The sequence below is a fragment of the Schistocerca gregaria genome, chromosome 3 (assembly GCF_023897955.1).
Source record: "Schistocerca gregaria isolate iqSchGreg1 chromosome 3, iqSchGreg1.2, whole genome shotgun sequence".
In the NCBI taxonomy this organism is placed as follows: Eukaryota; Metazoa; Arthropoda; class Insecta; order Orthoptera; family Acrididae; genus Schistocerca; species Schistocerca gregaria.
The window spans coordinates 617204719-617227990 of record NC_064922.1 but is presented as its reverse complement, the minus strand read 5'-3'; the positions used below and the strand labels follow the sequence as shown (position 1 = coordinate 617227990).

The window sequence follows — 23272 nt, the reverse complement described above, 5'->3', positions numbered from 1 at the left end:
ATACGACCTCTTCCAAACTCTATGATGTGTTGTTACTGCCGTCTTCGTCGCCTTAAAGGCATTCTTGACTAAAACCACCACGTCCGATCCTAAAGGTAATTAACGCTGTCGGCCGTTACAATTTAAAGCAAATCCGATTTGCATCCTGACTGTGGCGCAACTGGCGCGACATTGGAATAGACAACTTTCAGATGTAAAAACACGGCTACAAACTTTCGTTTATGTCGCATAACTACTCCTTGATGCTGCAATTTTTTTTACCGTCAGTGTATATACCAGTATCACTATCACTCGTTTCACGATTGACAATTGGTCACTGGGAATCTGTACGCACTGCGAAAATATTTCACTATATCCATTTCATATTTCGTATAGGGCGTGAGTGCAGAGGGAGGGAGGGTGGGTGGGTGGGTGGCGGTCAAAAGGTTTGCGTTTGAGGGCGTTGCTGCAGCGTATACGCAATATAGAGCGACTCCGATGCGGGTTATAAGCAGCGACATATAGGCAAGAGATCAGTGTGCCATTCATGTGTCCGAATTGCATGCGGTAAATGTGGAAACATGAAGTACAGACATCCATCGGAGAACGATGAATGTTTACGGAGCAGCATGTCTGACTAAAACCACAGCTCAGGAATGGTGAGCCACGATTGCTATCACGTTCTCTTCACCGATGAGTGGCGCATATGCCTTCAACCAGAGAATCGTCGGAGGCAATCCGGTCAGGCCGAACGCCTTAGACACAGTGTCCAGCGAGTGCAAGGTGGAGGTCCCCTGATGTTTTTGGGTGGCATTATGTGGGGCCACCGCTGGTGGTCATGGAAGGCGCTGTGTTTGTCGCGATTCGACACAAGACGCCCCAAAATCGCAAATGTTGTGACGCAGAAGTTACGCAAACTCAAGTGGGAGACACTCGAGCACCCGCCATTTGGTCCTCATCTCTCCACATGCGATTATCATGCTTTCGGTCCCTTTAAAAATGGTCTTTAAGGGTCGACGATTCCTACCGCACGAGGATGTGCAGATGGCAGTTAACGGAATTATTTACGCAGGAGGACACGTGTTTTACCAAACAGGTATCCTCAACCTGGTGCGTCGCTGAGATGTTTGTCTCAATACTCACGGCGATTTTGCCCCATTGGCACAGCGATCCTGGTCTGGACGGCCTTAGATTGGAAACTTTTTGATAACCCTTGTATGAAGGAAGGAAAGCTATTCTGTGTTACTTCATTCGCGAGTGGTATTAAACACGCACTGCCTCACTAACATATAGGCCAAAGTGGTATAAAATGATCTCATCAATAATAATAATAATAATAATAATAATAATAATAATAATAATAATAATAATAGACGTTAATGGTGGTGGGCTTGTGTCAGAACAATGTCAATATTGATAACTCACAGATGTGTAAAAATTCTGTCTAATAACTGTTACAGTAAGTAGGGAAAGAGTGTCATGGTGTCGAATTAAGTGTACAGACAACTTACGTATTTCAGTTCCCCGCCAATTAAATGCAATTTAAGCAGCCAGGTAAGCTGTACGTCGCATACAACTGGATGAATTCCATTTTTTTGACAGCGTCGACAAGCGAGAAGCTAATGACGTATTTTTATTTCAAAATCTAGTGTATTTATTTAAACCACAGCAGCGAAATGATTTAAGTGGCTGGTTTCGGGCATTTGAGGCCACCCTGAGATCCCGATTTGTTGGCTACGACGCAACACGTTACAATCGTCGCTGTAATTGACAACTGTGACATGCCGTAGTCACCAACCAACCGGGATCTCAAGATGCTCTGTAATGGCCGAAAATAGCCATCATGGCCTGTATCATTTCGTGACCCTGAACAAAAACAATTTACCGTACTGCGCATAAACAGAAGTTGTTCTTATAAATGTATGATTACAGAAAGCAGTCAATCATCAACGTATCCTTACAGCGAGCACGGAAGAGTGTTTATGGACAATTTGCCTCAACTTGCTCTATCTTGATATATTACTACTATTGATATACCAGTTTTCTCTTCGAGTCTTCGGACCTCCCTTAATACGATCTAGTTCTCTTTTTCTGCATCGCCCTATACGGGGGGTGTGAGAAAAATGAGACTGACTTTATCTGCCTAAGTTTTTATTTATTTTTTCAAACAAAATACTGCTTCTTTAAAAATAGTTCCGCTCGGCAGCTACTCACTGGCGGAGTCGTCGTCCCAGTCTTGGAAGCACCACTGAAATGCTTCAGTCGGCAGGGTCTTTAACATGTTTGTCACATTCGCTTGAATGTTATCCAAAGTCCCAAAATGGCGTCCTTTTAAGACATTTTCAATTTCGGGAAAAGAAAAAGTCACAAGGACTCAGGTCAGGTGACTAGAGGGGCTGTGGAACAACAGGAATGTCTTTGATGCAGCATCCACTTGCCTGCAACATCCGGTCTCACTCGACTCATCCTTTTCCTGGGCCTTTTAAGGAATCATTTTATCAACTATCACCTTTATTGTTAAGCGTCGGCCTGATGCCACAAGAGCACGCACGCGTTCGACGTTTTCGTCAGTTTTCAAGTCGAAGGCCTCCCTGAGCGAGGGGGTTCATTTTCAACGTGTTCACTGCCTTTCAAAGCACATTGTACCAGTGAAAAACTCATGCTCTCGATGACGAATGTTCGCCATTGACCTATTTCAACTTTTCAAAAGTTACACTCGCGGATTCCCGAGTTTAACACAAAACTTGATGGCATAACGTTGCTGTTAAGTCCGCTGTTCCATTTTCGAAACACAAAACAAAAACCGAACTTCACTGCTGACTTTCTAAAAAAACCACGTGATGTTTGTACGTAGCTTAAACTCTGAGCATCCGGAAAGCATGACGAACATCGGTCTACACAAGAACAACACAGCGTTGGCAGGTTTCTCACAAACATCGTAAGTATTTTCCCCTGCACATTCATATGCAAGTGTTGTTTTGATAGACAATTACCCCTCATCCTCTTCACATGTCCAAACCTCTTGGGCCGTGCAGTACTCTGTCTCTCAGTCACTGTCTCTCAGTCACTGACAGATCCACTTGCATCTCTCCTCTGATGTCTTCCTTCCTAATTTTCTCTCTTCTACTCTTCTGCAAAGCTGATCGCAGAAACTTCATTGAACATGACTGTAGCTTGCTCATATCTGCCTTTTTAATTACAGAGTTCGAAGCTGTATTTCAATCTTGTCCCACCAAAGTTCCGTCGTTGATGAAAAAAATTAGATACATTTCTTACTCAGTTTTGTATTTCTAGTTCAATTCCTTGACAATGAACTTTTTCGGAAACAAAGCTTCCGCACATTCAATTTTTTTTCCCCTTCTGGCATCAGATTGCCTTGGGCAAAGGTCCTGCTCAAAATCATTGCTATAGTTTTGTCTTGCTTACTCTCAGCTGGTACTCCTCAACCTCAGAGTTCCAGTCATCTAACCTTCCCTGAATTTCTGTTTCTCAACAAATAGCTTCATGGTCAGCAAAGATTAAAGCACTGAGATCACAATTCTCTTCCTCGGTCATTTCCATTATAATCACATCCATAAGTGCAATAAAAAGTGCGCTACATACCTGCACTCCTCTATGGTTTGAAACAGTCAAACCTCCCATTACCCAACAATACACAGCTTTTGTAGCCTTTATGTAGCATCTGCGCCTTCCTTATTAGGAGGGAGTTTGGAATCATTAGCTTTTCACTGTCAGATCTTCACTTTGGCATACTGTCATACGGTTTTTCCAATTGCATAACACGATGTGATCTTTGCCGTTTTCCCAATACTTTTCCGTTAACAGTCTTATTGCAAATATGAGGTCTGTTGATCTGCTGGAATGTGTCACACCTATCAAATAGCAGAGGTGTGTGCGTACGGAGCTCTATAAAGTTGAATGACCGAAAGCTAATCAAAGGAAAGACATATGTCATACAGTTTCATTTGAAAACCCCTTCGGAAGGTTGTCCACTCCTTACGAAACAGTCGTTCGAGCGTTATTTGAGCATTGTTCGTCATTCTCGTCGCCTCAGCAGATAGAATTGATAGATGAAATAGAAGATTCAAAGAAGAGCATCGCATTTCGTCACATGTTCATTTAGTAGGCGCGAAAACTTCGGTGAAGATGATCATCCAACTCCTGTGACAGACGTTGCAAAAGAGGCGTTATGCACCACGGAGTGGTTTACCTGTTGAAATTCCGAGAGCATAAGTTTCTAGAATGTAACCAATATATTGCTACATTCTAGGCATATCTCGCGTGAAGATAACGCAGGTAAAATTAGAGATATTCGAGCTCACATGGAGACATAACAACAATCGTTCTTCCTGGAGACCCTTCGCGGTTGGAACAGGAAAAATCAAATGGTTCAAATTACTGAGCACTATGGGACTTAACTTCTTAGGTCATCAGTCCCCTAAAACTTAGAACTACTTAAACCTAACTAACTTAAGATCACCACATACATCCATGCCCGTGGCAGGATTCGAACCTGCGACCGCAGCGGTCGCTCGGAACAGGAAAGCGGGGGCGCAACAGTAGTACACGAAGTACCCTCTGCCATCGTAAGGTAGATCCACCTGGACTACGGCAAGTGCCTTACATGGGAAATGCCTAGGCGTCTGCGATGTGCTGAAGGAGATGATGTGAACGCAGCAATTCTGCACGTTTAACGGATGTTGATGGCTGAGAATAGTTTCCGCCAGCACCAGCCATAGGGCCGTGTCGTGCTGATTCGATAGGTTGTCCTGGCGAGATAGTCACCGCAACTCACGTGGTTGGAGTGTAGTATCCAAACCACTCATCAAGCACTCTCTTTACTAGCAGCTTCTTACTGAAGGTGGTACTCCCAGAAGACTTAATCCGCCTCCTCCTAAACCACCGGATCGATTTCAAGCAAACTTGGCTCATATATCATACATTGTATGGAAATCATCTCTTGGGGGAGGGGGGGGGGAAGGAGGAGGAACGACTCCTTTATCAAAGGGGTGGGGGTGAAAAAGCAGCGTAACCCACGACGCAAAAGTGCCCATACTTCTGTCATCCAGAATTTGAGAATGAGAGCATTTCAGAGATCGCAATAAACTTTACACACAATTTCAAACTCTCACGTAACTTTCTCGCTGACGACCCCAAAATGAAAGGATAAACGTTTAAGGCTGATTAAATTTTCGCTGTACATGCAATAAAACTGCCGCATGAAGGATGACGTTTTGATTTATTGCTTCTTTACTACGAACTTTATTCGCAACACGTTTCACAGACAGTATCCACGTAAGTTGCTGAATGTACCTCCAAAAATGTATCATTGTACGACACATACATTTCAGGAGATATGAAGTCGAATAGTGAGACGCGTGAAAACTGTCGCACCGTAAACGATCTTTTAACGTACTACTTCTCTACTTGTAAATCTGTTCACAACACATTTTGCAGACATTAGGCAGATACACCACTGGATGTACCTGCAAAAATTATATCACTGTACAGCATATAGTATTGCCTGCTGCTTCGTTCCCATATCGGCGGTTTTGTTATGATGACTGACAGTGAGTAAGTAAGCGAGTAATTTTACAAGATGTCTTCATATTTAGTGGTTTAGAGACGTATGTATAAGAAATGTACGCAGGGCCGGTATGTAGGTACATAATGAATGTGTGTATTATTTTGCTGTATGTCGAATCTGAAAGCATATTTTCTAATTAAATTTAAGAAAGGCCTCGTTTCATTACATTCGTGCAGAAGTAGAGTAATAGAAGCTCCTATGGCTCGCCTAGTACTGGATGTGAGATTTTGCTACCAGAACAGCGCATACCAACCACTTCTTCCTTCCATTTCAATGCATTACAAAGTCTACATTTTTTATCCTTCCTCGTAAGAAGACTAATTTATGATCAACATAGTTAATAGATGCTAGTGAAATGCAGTCTGACAAGGGCCTCCGACGTCACATGTAACCGCACGGATCTTTTTAGGTCTTCAAGCGTCTCGGAATCTATAAGAGGCGCGCCTGACCCTCAGCGTCTAAAATGCGCGGCTTGTGACTGTTCTGTCTGTGTAGCCTTTAAAGCGCCTGATGTTCCGGCAGACACGATATTGTTCTGAGGTTTATAGGATCCGAGTAACATTCGCAGCTGGAGTTCTCTTGAAACCATGTTACCACTTACGTTTGCAAGGCTCACATTTTTAGTTTTAAATACATTTCTCTGACTCACCGTCTTATTTTATTGTTGTATCTGCAGTGAAACTCTCCAGCAATGCCAAGCGGTGTAACAACTCAATATCATAAACAACGCTCTCAATAACAATGGTTTTTCACTGCCGCTGAATAATCTACGAAAACAGAGTCGCCGACCATCGCGCCAGCGTCATCTGCGTCCTACTCATGTACACCATATTTGAAAATGTGAATAATATGCAAAAAGATACAACTTTATAAACTGCTCTAGCTCTTCCTTACTTTTCAAGCTATTTTTGTACCAAATTTAATCGGAATCGGTTTAGCGGTAGAGTCGTGAAAATATAAAAGAGTTACTTTCGCATTTATAATTTAATACTGGTGTATGTATTGGCACGGATTAAATACGTTGATGATTACATAAGCATTGTACTCTAGCTGTTACCCACTGCTGCGCTAGCGAATCAGTAAAGTGAGTTGAAGTGTGCGTATGGCTTTATTGGCCGGGCGACACCGGTTGGGATGAAGAAAAAAGACCGGGAAGGAATCGAACCCGGCAACCCATGATCGACAAACAGGAACGATGTCGGCATGACCACAACCTGTTCGCGCGTGTTTGACCGAAACATGGTAGTTGTGAGAGACATGACGCTCAGCGGCTAATACGTGACGGGCTTGTGAGTGATATTAGCATGGAAGTATCGGTTAAACAGATGGATTGGATAAGTATTACACTGAATCGCTTTACGTAGAACATGTCAACCAATAAAAGCGTTTTCACAAATATGACAAAGTTCAAAAGTCAAATAGTAAATACTAAACGGCTGATCCCGGCGGAGGTTCAAGTCCTCCCTCGGGCACGCGCGCGCGCGTCCTTCTGATAATTTAGGTTAAGTAGTGAGTAAGCTTGGGACTGATGACCTTAGCAATTAAGTCCCACAAGATTTCACACACATTTGAACATTTTAAATACTAAATACTTTTTCAAAGAGCAATTTTTGTTCCATATTTTGCGTTACATCCTTCAAATCCTCTGCGTTCAAGCTATTTGCCTACCAAATTTTATCGAAATCAGTTCAGTGCTTTAGTCGTGGAAGCGTAAAAAGACAGCTACTTTCACATTTATAATATTAGTATGAAGACGCGAAATACGCTTCACATGTGCGTAGGCGGGGCAAAGCCATGGATAAAAAGCTCTCCCTAAACGCCTGAAAAATTTTAACCAAATTTGGCACGCACATTAGTTACAGTCAGAAAAGAAATACTGTGGGGGTAAGAACTACCAGCCTCCTATTGGGATGAGAGTGATAACGTGGAGAGATACGGGGTAGGAGGAGATGGACAGAAAAAAAAGGTTCAAATGGCTCTGAGCACTATGGTACTTAGCTACTGAGGTCATCAGTACCTACAACTTAGAACTACTTAAACCTAACTAACCTAAGGACATCACACACATCCATGTCCGAGGCAAGATTCGAACCTGCGACCGTAGCGGTCGCGCGTTTCCTGACTGTAGCTCCTAGAACCGCTCGGCCACCCCGGCCGGCAGATGGACAGACAGTGAGGGTGAAGGAGGATGAGCACAGATACGGAGCAGGAAGAGAAGGTCAGACTGGTGGTGGAGGAGGCGAACAGAGAAAGAAGGAAAGAGGAAATGGACTAATAGAAGAATGGAATAAATACTCACGGGGGCAACGCCAGGTATTCAGCTAGTTGATGAATAAAGTTCTGGAGGTTCCGGACATTCGTATTGAACGACAAAGCCTTAGTAGATGGGCGTCTGCCAACAGAGGTCCTGTACAGTTCAGTGAGCTTATTGGTGGACGTGACCAAGCGCCGCATGCCTCGCCCTGGGGCTGTCAATGGGGTTCAACGCAGCGGGCGGACGAGCAGAGCGGATATTTCCGCAGACGCGTGCATCCCGTGTTCCGGGTGTGCAGCGTTGCCACGCCTGCTAGCCAGTGGCCAGAAGCCAATGGTCAGCAGCCACCGGCCAGCGATGTCCAGGCGAGTCTCCGCGGCGGCGATACCTCACTTGACTGACGCTCTCGGCGAAACTGGCTGCCTCCCTCGTACCCCGCGCACAACGCCCAAACACTGCCGGCGTTGCAGACTGGAGGAAACACATTCTGAGCTACGTGGCGTACTGCTTTAGTTTCATTTCGAAATGTGATTACGTCGTACCGAGAGAATTTTCTCAAGACACCTGGACTTGCATTCTGGAAGAGCGGACTTTAAATTCCCGTCCAACAACACTGACTGACGTTTTCCGTGGTCTTCCCAGAATTCTCCACGAGGATGCTGGAATGGAATAGGGTGCTCGAGCGTGTGGGATGCAGAGTAGGTTCACTAACAGCGATCAACTTTGCTATAATGCGAAGGACAGCGCGTTGTCTCACAGGATGTTCGGAGGAATGTTAAAACGTCGACTGGCAGGCAAATACTCAGGAAAACATGTTGAGAAAATTCCAAGGACCTGCTTTCAGAGTGGAATCCACAAATAATCTTTACTCCCCACAGACTGTTTCCATAGCGAACTTGTCCAACGTTCCATGCGTGAAGGAAACAAAAATCTTAGTATGTGACAATGAGAAGTATCGTCTGCAACGCACTTAAATATATATTGTGTGTGCGTACGCGCATAAGCCAATTTACGCCTTCAAGTTATCGTTTTGTGTACTCGTTTGAGAATAGTTAAAAATCACATCTCAAATCCGTATCTAACAACTCTACATAGCATCAATTCTTAAGTTTGACGCAATTCTCCATGGTATTCTCACTAGCTCGAAGTCCGTGCTTTTTGAGTGTGTCTTGAGGTATAGTTTCTGTCAAACTAAAACAAACATGAGCTGTAATGTTTCCAGGCAGTAACTAACGTACATCCACAGTTCACTACTCTCGACTGCCAGAAAACACTAATGAACATATTACTGATTGATCTCTTACCCCATTGGTTTCTAATGGCTCATTGGAAAAAGATCAAGTTCTGGGACGAAGCAGCATTTTTTTCCCTCCGAAAGGCAGGAATAACCGTGCTCCTATACTCTCTTGCTTGTTACAGTGCTGAATAAGAAGTGAAATAACGATCCGAAAACGGTTAGTATAGAATACTTCTGAAAGAACCGAAACAATAATTTGCAGAAATTGTAGATAACATAAAACGGTTACACAGACCAATGCAAGCCAACAGGACATAAACATGACGCTTACAGGGTCACCACTGACACGTATATGTCGCCAGTCTTGTCATAGGTACGTGGAACGTATTCACAGGAAAAAATCCACAACTTTATTCATGCATCCAATGAACGCTAGCACTTAGACGATTCAGGGTCATGCTATAGCAGGTATTCTGGAACGTTGTATTGTCCGAGATAATATCCATAACCACTACTGTTTTTGATTATGGATACTAAAAATAGCAGCCGCTACTACCTCTGGGAAGTTGAGGTGAAATTCACACTGCCATTCTATAAAGAAAATGTACACACCTGTTCCCCTCTAAACGTGCACTTCCGTTTCTCAGATCAAGAGATATTTCTTCTCTGGCTGGCCGCTATGACACATGTAATTCATTAAGCTATATGGTATAAGCTCACTTGATCGAAGTTATGTAATTGCTTTTTCCTAGCAGAAGGTATTACCCTGGAACTCGCAGGAAAATATGAGGCAGCAAAATATGAAACATATCAAGTGATTATATGTTACACTGATCGACACAAAGTAGAATAAAAGAACAGACGTCATATTTTGACGATCTAACAAAATACTTATATAAGTAACTATCACTCGTGTAAATATTAATTAACCGTAGTCCACAATACCGATTGTCTTATCAGCTGTAGTTGTAATTTTATTGTTAAAAAACTTAAGTAATCGTGTACAGAAAAAAAGATTCAGTAATTCTCAGTTTTCGAACTAACTTTTTCCATGACATTTAAACACGTGAACAAAGACATCCAGCGAACATTTCAAATGAGTATAAATTGCCAATGCTCCTTTTCCAGATCATACTTGGCCACAACGCTCATCAAACTTTATCTACCTTAATATCTGTGTTTCAATATAACTATCGATTTAATAAAGAGCGTCATATCACAAGCTTTAGAAAGGAGACGCTTTAACGCCACGTCGCCGACGAAGCCACTAGAGACTGAGCACAAGCTCAGGTTGAGGAATGATGGGGCAGCAAATTGGCTGGGACCTTTCCAAAGGAATCATCTCAGCGTTCGCGGAAACCCTACGAAAAATTTGAATGTGGGTGGCTATGGGGAATTGAACCCCGCCGCCGTTAGTGAGTCCATCGTCTTAACCACTGCACGAACTCGCTAAGTATAACAATTGTTCTACCTCGTATCCAACAAGGAATAAGTGCCGGAAAGCAACCACAAGGCATCAATCGGGCATGTTCTCTTTACCGTTAGCGCATCTCATTAAACAGAACTATCTGAGGATTAAAATCAAATTATACAATTAGATACATCTGAAATGGAATATGGAATCAAATGGGCGCTTTACCACTATTTTCCTTAATGGCACTTGCGAAAAAGAATAAACGCTCATAGTCTCTGAAGTAGGCTCTCAGAATATTTAATATTCGAAGAAAATGTGATTAATTCCGCATTAAACTGACGGACGATTTGCACCTATAAAAATAAATATTAGATCCTGCCTAACAATAGTGCGCTCATTTGTCAAGCCATGTTCCTACTTCTGTTATTCTTTTGCACGGAGACTTGCGGTACAAACAGTATCAACCAACTGATGATTGACATGTCAAACTACTCCGTCACGAAAATTATTTTCGCAGGGTCTTACATGCGTTCCGTATCGCAATCGACACGGGAGACTGCTACTACGAAATGTTCGTATACCAAACATATCAATTTTTACGGTATCGTACCTCAATCGGAAAGAATGTAAACCTTATAGAATCACTATGTTGTCCGTCTGTTAAGACCCCCCTTTTTTTTTTTTTTTTTTTTTTTTTTTTTTTTTTTTTTTTTTTTTTTTTTTTGAGGGACGGATAGACGTACCAAGTTGAAATTTATATTACACACAAAGGTCTACGCTCCGCTGGCGATGTAAAAAAATCTAAACGATATGGTCGTTTGTGTCACATATTTTGATACTCGCTAACTCTAAAGTGTATAAGTTCCCATGACTGATATCTTGCCAGGATCGTTGCCAATACCAGGCAAAAGTCGTCCATGTTCTCGGTTCCGGGATCGATGAACTGTATACATAATTAAGATTATATGGAACCATCAGAGCGTGAATCCTAAACGCACTTCGCAAGTTTTTACAACATGGTCTTAATCTACAAACTACTTGTGTTTAAGACCTTTAATTGTTAAGGCATACATTTCTTTAGAATCAACATTGGTATGAAGAAAATGCAATATGTCATTCAAACCGATGATTGTGTTGTCTTTAGGGCTTGATAATAAAACCTGGAAATACTACTGAAACAGTCCGACTGAACTGTTTTAACAGTTTCCTAACAGTGACGCATTTCCCAGACGAATACAGCCTGGATAACAGAAAATTGGTGGAGTCGTCACCGACGGTTGGTGCGCTAAAATGGTTCAAATGGCTCTGAGCACTATGGGACTTAACTTCTGAGGTCATCAGTCCCCTAGAACTTAGAACTACTTAAACCTAACTAACCTAAAAACATCACACACATCCATGCCTGAGGCAGGATTCGAACCTGCGACCTTAGCGGTAGCGCAGTTCCAGACTGTAGCGTCTAGAACCGCTCGGCCACCGGGGCCGGCTTGGTGCGCTAAAATGGCAGTGAAATCAGCACAGCCAGTACGATTGCTTTTCTTAATGGGGAACTAGGTACTCTTTGGTTAGCATCAAAGAGCTCCAATTGACTAGAAAACATTAATTAGGAAAGATCTGTATGACATGATATTGCAAAGTTTGATAAAACAGTAGCACACAAGTGTGGCCATCTGCAGAACTTTTTCCATGCGTGGGGTGTGAGGGCAGGTGGAGCAGGGTGCTAGATCAATAATTGCCACTTTTGATATAAATCAGTTTCGAGGCAGATCATATAAGAACTAAATTTTATAAATGACAAAAAACTTATTATATCCCAGAGAATTTATGGCTGTCAACTCGATGCAAGAGTAAAAAGTCTTGTAATTCGCAGATTCGAAAGTGTGTGTGTGTGGGGGGGCGCAAGTGCTCCTCTTGTTCCCCACCCGTCCTCTTGCGGACTCCTATGCACTCAAGTTAATAATGAAATTAAAAAAAAATTGTGCGGCCCACAATGGGACAAGCAGAACCCCAATTAATAAAGAAATGAGTGTGACAGTAAAAATGAACAATGCAAAACAGAAATAACAACAGAATCTAAATTGTGATTCGCAGCTTCGATATGCTGTACTAAAGTCATGTGGTCGTATGATAGATGACGCCGTGCCATGTAATAAGCCCACTTGCTTCCAGTGTTTTACTTCTATACTTGGAGCATACTGTAATCACGGGCAGGTGGTTTTTCTACTTTGACCTGCAAAGTGTGACACATGGTATTCGTCAGTCGAAGATAGTCGCAGCAGGATGAAGTTTTGTTGCATATTTGACGATTTATTTAAAAAACTTTTCTTAGAACTGGAATAAGACTTTGGTTCAGAGTTTTAAAACAGCCCAACCGACATTGAATCTAGCAGCAGAATTCCCTCCGAATAAATACGTTTTACGGTGTGTGCGAAAGTTCCTCCTGTTCCTCGGCGAAACGGACTTCCGCTGGTCAAAACCTGGTGGTCTTAACGAAAAAAAAAACTACAAAAATGAAATGTTAGATTAGGTACAGAGGGTCGGTTACCTACATTGCCACACGCTAGCCACTCATGTAATCAATGCGCAGTACAAGTGGAAAGTCGACAAATAAAGCAGATGGTGCTGGTGGCGGTGGTTAGTGTTTAACGTCCCGTCGACGACGTGGTCATTGGAGACGGAGCGCAATCTCGGGTTAGGGAAGGATTGGGAAGGAAATCGGCCGTGCAAATTTCAAAGGAACCATCCCGGCATTTGCCTGAAACGATTTAGGGAAATCACGGAAAACCTAAATCAGGATGGCCGGAGACGGGATTGAACCGTCGTCCTCCCGAATGAGAGTCCAGTGCAAATAAAGCAGAATCGGAAGCGGAAGTGTCTACTATGGAAGTAGGATGTAATGTGAAGAGAAAGCGCTGAAACAGGTCGCCACTCACAAGTTCTCTTATCACATAATAGGGAAAGCTACACACAAGCACCTCCGCTAACTAAATTCATAGGACAGACATTAGCTTTGTTGGTATGTTTGCGGCTACTGAACGGTCGAAACTTCGGAAAGCTCGCATGCAAGCCTAGCTACACGTTGGTAAATTTCGTGTACAGAGTACAAATACTTCTACATATGGGTCATACTTCAAGTAGACCACCTCAAGCAGTTTGTCTTACTGCAGGGACATTTCAGCGATATCCATCGCAACGCCCAAAAGTCTCAGCAACATATTAACATAATTATAATAAGTATTGACAGCCAGCAAACATTGCAGATAATGTTTAATATTTTCGTTCAACTTCGCCTAACAAGGGAAACCACAGACCACGTATGGTAGTATCTTTCATTCCTCCCACAAGATGGCTGTATTCCATGGCCGGGCTGTAGTGATCTTGCTTGCTACTATTTTCCGCTCTAACTCACTACTGCTCAGCTACGGGATTGACCAAGGGCATATTCCTACTCTCAAGGGCTATTAGACATTTTTTCGTCAACGTTCATGTTACAGAGGCGTAGCTCGCCGACTGTGCGTAGGTTAAGCTAACATGCACACTTTCGGCAGTCTAACGTTGATCCTAGGACAGTTTCTGGCTGTAACATATAAACTCACAAAAGCTTAACGGCATTTACATTCCACAGTGCCTAGCTGGTGGTAAACGTGACGACTCGGTAGACACTACTCAGTCGTTCTCAATGATCGTGAAATGCCACGTAACTAGAAAAATATCGAACGAATGCGATATCACATAGGCTGTTTACAAGATTGCTTCTATATGTGACCTCGCTATTTTCTTTCCGTGATGAGGCATTCTCATTAATGGGAAGCACCCGATGGTTGTGATGTTCCAGTGTAATCACTAATGAATGACCACAAAGCGCCACTCACTTTCTGTCAGTGTTCCAATTTGTGCCTCAATGTTGCAGCGAAGAAGCGCTTCCTAATGCTTCTGTGCCACTGGAAGGGGGAGGCGCATGGCCCTGACGGTGTGCCGCAGTGTCACCTTGAACGCGGGGCCTCTGCGTTCTCATGGCTGCGAGCGCAGCACGTGCTAAGGCACGAGATACCGCGTAACGCTCGACCAGACGTCACTTGGTGACGACCGGCCTAACTAAACGCTGCTCACAAGTGCAGGCAAGTCGCCGAGAATAGAGAGCTGTCCGACGAACACTTCAAGAGGAATAAGTTCTGTTTCACTTAAACTAGCACGCCTGTCTTCTGCTCAGAAGTACTTTTTGGAACACGAGATTTATCAGCGATGAGGAGAGGGGGGGAGGGGGGGGGGGAGGGGAGAGGAAATAAGTACGACAGTCTTAATGCAAACAGCATTGCCAGTGGTGAAAGCCATTCATAGCGTCAGCTACAACGAACTGGCAGAGTGAAACCTTTGGTTCCCATTAGCTCTATAAGGGGTAAAACACAGTTCGAATCCCGGCCCGATAAAATGTTTCAAGCGACAAGAAGTTCCAGTTACGCTTCTTGTCTTACCCACCAAAACAATATAAGATCACTCTCTCACACGCACTGATGCATGCTGATTTATTTCTTTAGCTAAATTTGAAAATTACACAACATACAGAAACGTTTGAGTCTGATTTCGTACACGCGCTTCGTACACTGCACGACTTCATAGACCGGTGGGGCCGAGCGGTTCTAGGCGCTTCGGTTTGCAACCGCGCGACCGTTACGGTCGCTGGTTCGAATCCTGCCTCGTGCATGGATGTGTGTGATGTCCTTGGGTTAGTTAGATTCAAGTAGTTCTAGGGGTCTGATGGCCTCAGATGTTAAGTCCCATTGTGCTCAGCCATTTTAACCATCTGAGAGCATTCGGAATTTGATCTCATGGGTGGAAAGGATCAGCAGTGTCCTCTGTACAACTGACAATTATAACAAGGAAAAGAGATAAAAATTTTTCGAGTCTCCAACGCAGGATTATCTTCTCCTGCACTCTGAAGATAAGCGGATAGTAATGGGTACATAGTCACTCATAAATAAGAAATACCTTTCGTGCTGCCTCAAAAGAAAATGACATGATTGATACAAACAGAAACAACTTTACTGACTGAACTCAGCACATCGGAATCCGATAATCATTTTGATATTAGAGGTATTGGACACGGTAGCTATTTTGTAAAATTTGAGACTTGTCACTACTGCGCAGTTCAAATCTTCCTTGTCAGTGATAGGGAAAACATGCTATTCCTATTAAGTATATGAAATGTCCCCTAATATCCAGCTTTCAATGTACAGGACTAACATTGCAACTCAATATCTCGCTTACGCTAGACAAATGGCATTAGATCAAAGTGTACAAATGGCATTACATCAAAGTGTCACGTTAAGCATGAGAGTTGCCCCAGACAGTTACAAAACATTTTATAATAAACGGAAATATTCTAATGTGTTAAGGTGTTTCTTTCTCAAGACTAGCAATAATATTAAAATGACACGAGGAACAAAAGCTACCGAAGTTAGTTGTTTGAGCACTTCAGTATAATTATTTCTTATTCAATACGTACACAGAAAAAAAATTGGACCACTGACTCCTATTGATATGGTGCACCGGTATGGGAGTTATTCTATTTGTTGTTTGCGAGTGGGTCCATTTTATTTTGAGGGCTACTTAATAATTCTTTGTAATACATTTTTAACGGTTTCTTCTGTCGATTTCTCTCTGACGGCATTAAATAAAATGCAAAACTACTGACTCTGCTCTATGTCAAGTAGGAGGTCATTCACAATAGGGACCAAAAGAATGGGGCTGTGCAGACGGAGTTTGCTCCGTCTGGCCATCCGATTTAGGTTCTCTGTGCTAGTCCTTAATATTTCAAGGAAAAACCAGGAGGATTCCTTTATCAGAGGCACAGTCAACCAACTGTCCCATCCTCATAAAAACATACTTGTATATTCTGTTTGTATATGTATTTTGAGTTATTTATTTTCATTCCATTATGATGAAAAATTCTAGGTCTTTGTGAGATGAACTTTGGATGAATAAATAAATCAAATATACAGTATAAGCAGTATGACTAGACTCAAACTCTCCCCTCCATGATTTTTAAAATTTTATGCCCATCCAGCATTACTTGTATCGGTAATCAGCGCAAACCCGTTGCCTGTAAAAGCATGAATTCTACAAAGCTAACCAAGAGTATCCCGATACACACAAACGCCTTTGGCAGATCTGGTAAAAAGCAACTGTATATTGACAAAGACCGACGGTGAAATGCCACCATCAAAATAGAATGACGTCTGTATCCCCTTGCACATCTCCGCGCAATTGCCTTCTTAGAGAGGATGTATGAAACATCTTGGTCCCCGCATGGTCGACATTCAGTGACATAACGATTTGAAGTCTGTTACACGAATATTGTCGAACATCCTCATTACAGCTGCATCCAGCTGTTAATATGAGTCTAGAATGAATATCTCCTTGGATTGATAGCTCAAGTTGTATGTTGATCTCTGATTGTATGTTTAGTTGCTTGCTTATGCAAGCTGTTTAAGTCCGCCGAGGACAGACTACTTTGTTGGATAATTCAGAGCTTATATATGTAAAACTTTCCTTCAGAATTTTATCTCAGCATAATGTACACAGCCTTGGTACTTAGCTGCGGCAGATTAGAACGATCCTTAATTACTGCTTATTTCTCCCATGTGAGATCTACGTATCAAAACCTGTCGACGCCACTGAAGTCACTAGAGAAGATTTATAAGCCTGTCAGAGGGCAGTCGAATGGAATTGCCCGATTATAGCAAACAAATCTACTAAGTGCTCCCAAACTATTGGGGAAATCGACAAGGAAAATGGCAAACGGCTTTTTCTTGAAGATAGGCTCATTCAGAGTAGTTTACTTACTTACACTTTCATCTCGCTCTCTGACTGTTGTACAAATAATCTTCCAAGAACAGATAATAAAGTAATACAGAATAGGTTACGGCAAAAATTAAATTCGAGATGCAGATATAGATTAAGTCAAGGGCAAATATGATTGCGCGGAAAGTGAAAGACAGAACCAGGTATAACTTAAGTGACAAACATGCGACTAGGCCAGTTCCAAAAGTAATCATTTCTCGTAAACAAGCAAGTTAAAGTTTCCACGTCAATGTGTTTTCCTAATGCCAAAGAGACGCTTTGCGGCGAACAGCAATACCTACAACGATTTAGCATACAAACATTTGCACAATGTCTATGGGTTCCAGTAACTGTGCTGTAGACTAATGTTCTCTAATAGTGCCAGTCGATTTTCTTCTCTTAATTTAACTCAAAATATTCGCGCTGTTCCGATGGTAGCTAGGCAAGCTCTCGATTATGTAACATGTTACCCGTTTCTCGAATGGTCTTCGTCACCTACTCAAAAAAAAGTTGCCAGCGCAAAGGTGTACCGGACTTCAGGAAACTGAGGGATGCAATGATTTAACAGTTCACTACGAAAATTTCAGTTTTTGTAGCACAAAACTATTACACTAGCGTGAGAAAGCCTTTAACTCTGACCCCAGTTTACTTTCATATTACTTCGTAGCCCCGTAGAATAACAGTAACCATAAGTTTGTATCCTGCTTTCTCCACGGGGAGAAAGTACCGAACATGGACAGACGCCAGATTGAATTCTCTCACGTCCAACAGCAAGTGGTACGTCAGTATCTTTCTACATGTTAAACTTCGTGATATACCTCTTTTCTTGCTGCAAATGTTGATGAACCTAAGCCGCAACCGGTACAACAATATAAAGATACCAGGTTTTCGCTCACATTGTAATACTAGAGGTAATACAAAGCATCTGCAAATTTTAAAACAAACATCTACAGGAATTTAATATACTAATGTCAAAAAAATTTTATGCTGACAAATATATCGCCTTGTTTCCTACTACACACTTTTTGTTATTCACGTACACGCAGGAAGAAAAACTCGGTTGTTCTCAAAGCTATAGTAAACGTCAAGTGCTTATGTATGGAACGGGATGATTACTCTTCGAAGAACGATCAACGTACATTAGTGTAATTTTTTAGGTTAGGTTTGCGCATACTGTTACAGTTCTGTACCCTTAAACCTTCCGTAACTGTATATTACAAATACATTACCTAAGATGTTGTTTGCTCTTCGGTGTCAAAGATGTTCCCCACGTCCGGACAGTGCAATCTTGATATGCTAATGTTTGACTTTTGTTTGACTTCACTACCGTCCGGAATATACGGGCGAGAGAGAAATAACAAAGAAATTAGTAACCGTCCCTCGACACATAAACACGCACTAGTAAAGCCGCACAACTCCACAATTTCCACCACCAACAACCTACAGATATCGGCACTGAAATGCCTCTCCGCTATCAACGACTTTGCTTTTGCTTGCAACAGCTGGCCTGCAGGCGGAGCTCGACTGGGGTGCCTCACACGGCCGCTTGCGGAACTACGGTAGCACCTACGTCATCCAAGAAAATTAGCGCCGTGTTCGAAGTTCACGCGGATAACTACGCTTACGGTTTATGCAAATTCATCCTTATCTCAACGATTGCGGTCTCCACGCAGACCACTGGACATGCCGTTGCTGAAACACGATAAGAGTAAATTTCAAATGAAAGAAAATGAAACTCCCTAACCAAACACAATATAACAACGGGTTTTATAGCGTGTAGGTGGTCGTTGGCAACACTGTTAACAGAAAGATTGTTGAAATTGGCAAGCGCCACTAAATTTGATATTTTCGTGACAAAAATTTATTTTTAGAACATCCGTAGGTGCACAAGTTTTAGCATATGCTTTTTTACCGTTAAAACATTTAACCCCTAATGTCTGGATACATTTCTTCAGGGACTAAAAAAGTAAAAAATTATGTCGCCCTAGAAACACCCGAAACACTTAGGACATGGAAGCAAACTTCAAAAGCGTTAGTAGCTTATTGTTAAATTTTTACCCACCGGCGCTGCCGCTCGGAAACAGTCAACCTTACACTTATTAGCCGAACTGGTATGATGCGAATTCGCGACGCCCGGCGTTAAGGGGTTCATAACCTAATATTCAGCTAAATCAGTGATATTTATATATAACATACACGCATTTCTTCCGTGAAATTGGTCAGTAAATTGTTTTCATTAAATTGACAAGAAAATCCCACGTAAACACCGTTTATCGTTGAACATCTGTCTCGATTAACAAAAATATCTTCCCTCTGAATAAATGTGGAAACTGCCGCTGAGTAGTGAGAAAAACGGTCTACCGTTTCTGCATGTTTGATATTGTGAAGCAACCATCTTGCATGGAGATGTGACTAGACGTTGATCCTGTAATAATTTCTTTTATCGCCCCGCGATTATAGAGAAGGAGCAACTGATTTTAAAAAGTGATAGCTGATCTGGCAGAGTAAGAACAGAATTAGAGCAGTTGAGAGCTGCACTTAGCAGCAGTAAGCTTAACAACGGGGTAGATGATTGGACTGTGGTCAGATCTGTTAAATAAGGCTCGTGGTTTGAGAAAAGAAGCAAGTCTCTTTAGGCTTAGATTAGACGTCCCCATCAACTTCTCTGCTCTGGAGGCTGTCGACAAAAGTGTAAAGACAACTGAAGACATTGACAAGCACTGTCGAAACAGGAAAAAAACCGCAAATTAAAGCTATTAGTAGCCACAAGTTTCAAAAGACCAAGAAACAGCTTTTGCTGGAAAGCAAGGAAATGTTCAAGCAAGTAAGAAATGCCCAACCTGCTTTTAAAAGCATTCCAGAACTCAGTGATGACATCTGTTATTTACGTTGCATGGGGAAAGATCTTGACAAAGAAAATAATTTAGCTATTATTAGGGGCGTTGGAGACAGTCTGAAACACATGTGTGTGATACGATTCGCCTCTCACACAGTCGCACCACATACGCCATGGTCTACATCCGTATGTTTACAGCAAGAAGTTACTTGCACGACTAATTAATTACCAGGAACATTTAATGTGACAAGGGCACTGCATGTCCGAACACCGTGATTACCAATTTGTTCACTAGGCGTTTTTAGGGTATGTTTTTCTGAAAGACCGAGCTGCTGAATAACTATCGATACATTTGCAAACTAAGTGTAGAACCAAAAACCAACCATTTGGACAGTACAAAAGGTAAGAGTCATAATAAATTTGGACTTTTGCAACACAACATAAGACGCTCGTTGAACAAGAAAAATGAATTTATATTTCGCTCTGCAGCAGAGTGTGCGCTTTTCGAATCTTGCTAGGAACGTGGCGTTCTCACATTACTACAAGTAAGTGAAAATTCTGAAGGTTTTTTTTTTTTTTAATTTGTGGTATGTTCCTATGGGACCAAACTGCTAAGATCATCGGGCCCTAGATTTACACACTACTTAATCTAACTTCAACTAACTTACGCTAAGGACAACACGCACACCCTCGCCCGTAGGACGATTCGAACCTTAGACGGGGGGGGGGGGGGGGGGGGGGGGGGCAGCCGCTCGAACTGTGGCAAGGCGCCCTAGACTACGCGGCTTGAAGGTATTTCTGCAGATATTATACGTGTAATAGATATCATGTGGAAGCAAAACTTTGTGTGGATGCACCTAGACGGATACAGTTAGTTGTAACATGAGGAATGAGGTAGCGCCTATACATACAAAAAGTGGAATAAATTCCCAGGCCACAAACCAAAGTGAATACTACATTGAACGGCTGTTTGAGTCCCGTGCTTCAATAATAGAAAAGCATAATGTAGTCGTTACGTGAGTTCACAGGCGCACTAGAGAAAATGTCTGAAACCTCATTAAGCAATGAAAATAATAGGGCAGTAATTGTGGGCGGAAATGTCAATGCTGATCTTATACTGTGTGTTTTTGATCGAAGGCACTGCCCATTCTTGTTTTGATTCCTACAGTAACATTTCCAACAAGAAGAATAGGACATGGCGCAACTGTAATTTACAAATTATTTTTAAATCCAAATGTCTTACATGAAATAGATGGGAGCCCGATAATAAATGATTTCTCTGAGCATAGTGGTCAAATGGCAGTAACAAATTACCCCCTTTAATATGATTTAACTAAGAAGGAAAAGCAACATTTTAGAGAACTGAAAATGCCGACTCAATTACACTATTCAGTTAGAATTCTCGGGATGAACAACGAGAAATAATTTATTAAGGACACATTATAGATGGGAATTATAATTCTTTTTAAAAAATATTCTGACAACAGTATGAATCCAGTTCCCTTTACAATGAGTAAGGAACAATTACGGTGGAAGTCTAGAGATGGGGTGACAAGCATCTGAAATGGAAGTACCGTGTACCAAAGGACGTTGAAGAATTTTATGAATTTTGAACTGGCAAATTGAAGAAAAACGTTAATAGACAAGCGGAACTTAACAAATCAGGTGCCGCGCGGGATTAGCCGAGCGGTCTCAGGCACTGCAGTCACGGACTGTTCGACTGGTCCCGGTGGAGGTTCTCGTCCTCCCTCGAGTATGGGTGTGTGTGTTTGTCCTTAGGATAATTTAGGTTAAGTAGTGTGTAAGCTTAGGGACTGATGACGTTAGCAGTTAAGTCCCATAAGATTTCACACACATTTGATTTGAACAAATCAGTATTGTAAGGAGATCAGAAAATTAACTTCACTGAGTCCCAATGCTCTATAACCAGCACATCAAGAAGATCATAGAAGTTAACAATGAACGTATAAAACTTGTTGATGAGATTTTATATTCTTTTAGCGCAGCTGAAGACAGTGATAGAATGGTCAGGAAAATAATACTTAGAGGAGTAAAAACGGCCTGGAAAGCATTTTGTAAACCAGAGTTTCTAAAATAAAAAAGTTGTCATTTTCTTTTAATGCAGAGTTCACAATTAGTGCGTGTAACCTACAGCATTTGTCAGTTACTTGAATGCAAGATAGAAAATTCCATATACTTTACTTCATATTGGCTCTCCTATGAACTATAATAACATGTTATTGTTTGAGATTCAAGTACAAAAAGTAACCAAAACCAAATACTTGGACCGCCTTCCAGATAAATATAACTTACAAATTTGAGAGACCCTTGATATATGTTTCACGCTCGAGTGACCTCCATTCTGCCACTTAGTTCAGGAAGCTTTTCTTGGTAGGTGCTTCGTAATTGTAGATCGTTTTGACTCACTCATCCACTTCTCCATATAAAATATTTCCGTCAGCAAAATCTGTGACAGAAACAATGGCTCCGAGAAAAGTGTTCTTGTGTTTCCGTCACGATCATCGAAACATTGCAATGTAGCGACTTTTTTAAAGAAAAAATTCAAAGCCAACGTTACTGGAATTTTATAAGTGTCTTCCATCCACACACTTTCCAAATGTACATAAATTAGCCCGTGGCTTTTTTTTTCGCTTTTGGCACTACTTATTTGTGTGAAAAAACTTTCTCCAAAATGAAACATGCACGAAGTATTTACAGATCAAAATTAAGTGATGAGCATTGGAAGTCGCTGATGATTATCTCTACCAGTAAACTTGATCCACAACTGGAGGTAATTATGAAAGGGAAGGTACAGTTACATAAAAGTCACTAATTATCACTAAGATGTTAAATTTCTTTACGTGAATACTCTAATACTGTGAGTTTTCAAGATATAAATTACTTACAGTTATTTATATACATCATTTCAATTAAAACATCCAATATTATTATGTACACCAGGTATTGTATTTTCTTTAAATTGCCTTTAAATAAAAATATTTTATACGGTTTACTTGCCATGTGTATTTTACAACGCAATCAAAAGAAAGTGAGACCTCGCTTAAGAAGCATCTTCCATAATGATTGATTACTATGGCTAGTCGCCGAAGTGGCGTCCATTTGAA

The 23272-nt window shown here is 41.7% G+C and overlaps 1 protein-coding gene across 1 annotated transcript in view; it reads right to left on the bottom strand.

Annotated features, from left to right (window-relative positions):
• Window positions 1-18900, bottom strand: part of LOC126353855 (NADPH--cytochrome P450 reductase) — a 178932-nt gene extending 160032 nt beyond the window's left edge. The window contains exon 1 of the mRNA XM_050003021.1: window positions 18541-18900. The gene's annotated coding sequence lies outside the window, so the exon portion shown is untranslated. The remainder of the gene's footprint in view (window positions 1-18540) is intronic.
• Between the last annotated feature and the right edge of the window lie 4372 nt (window positions 18901-23272).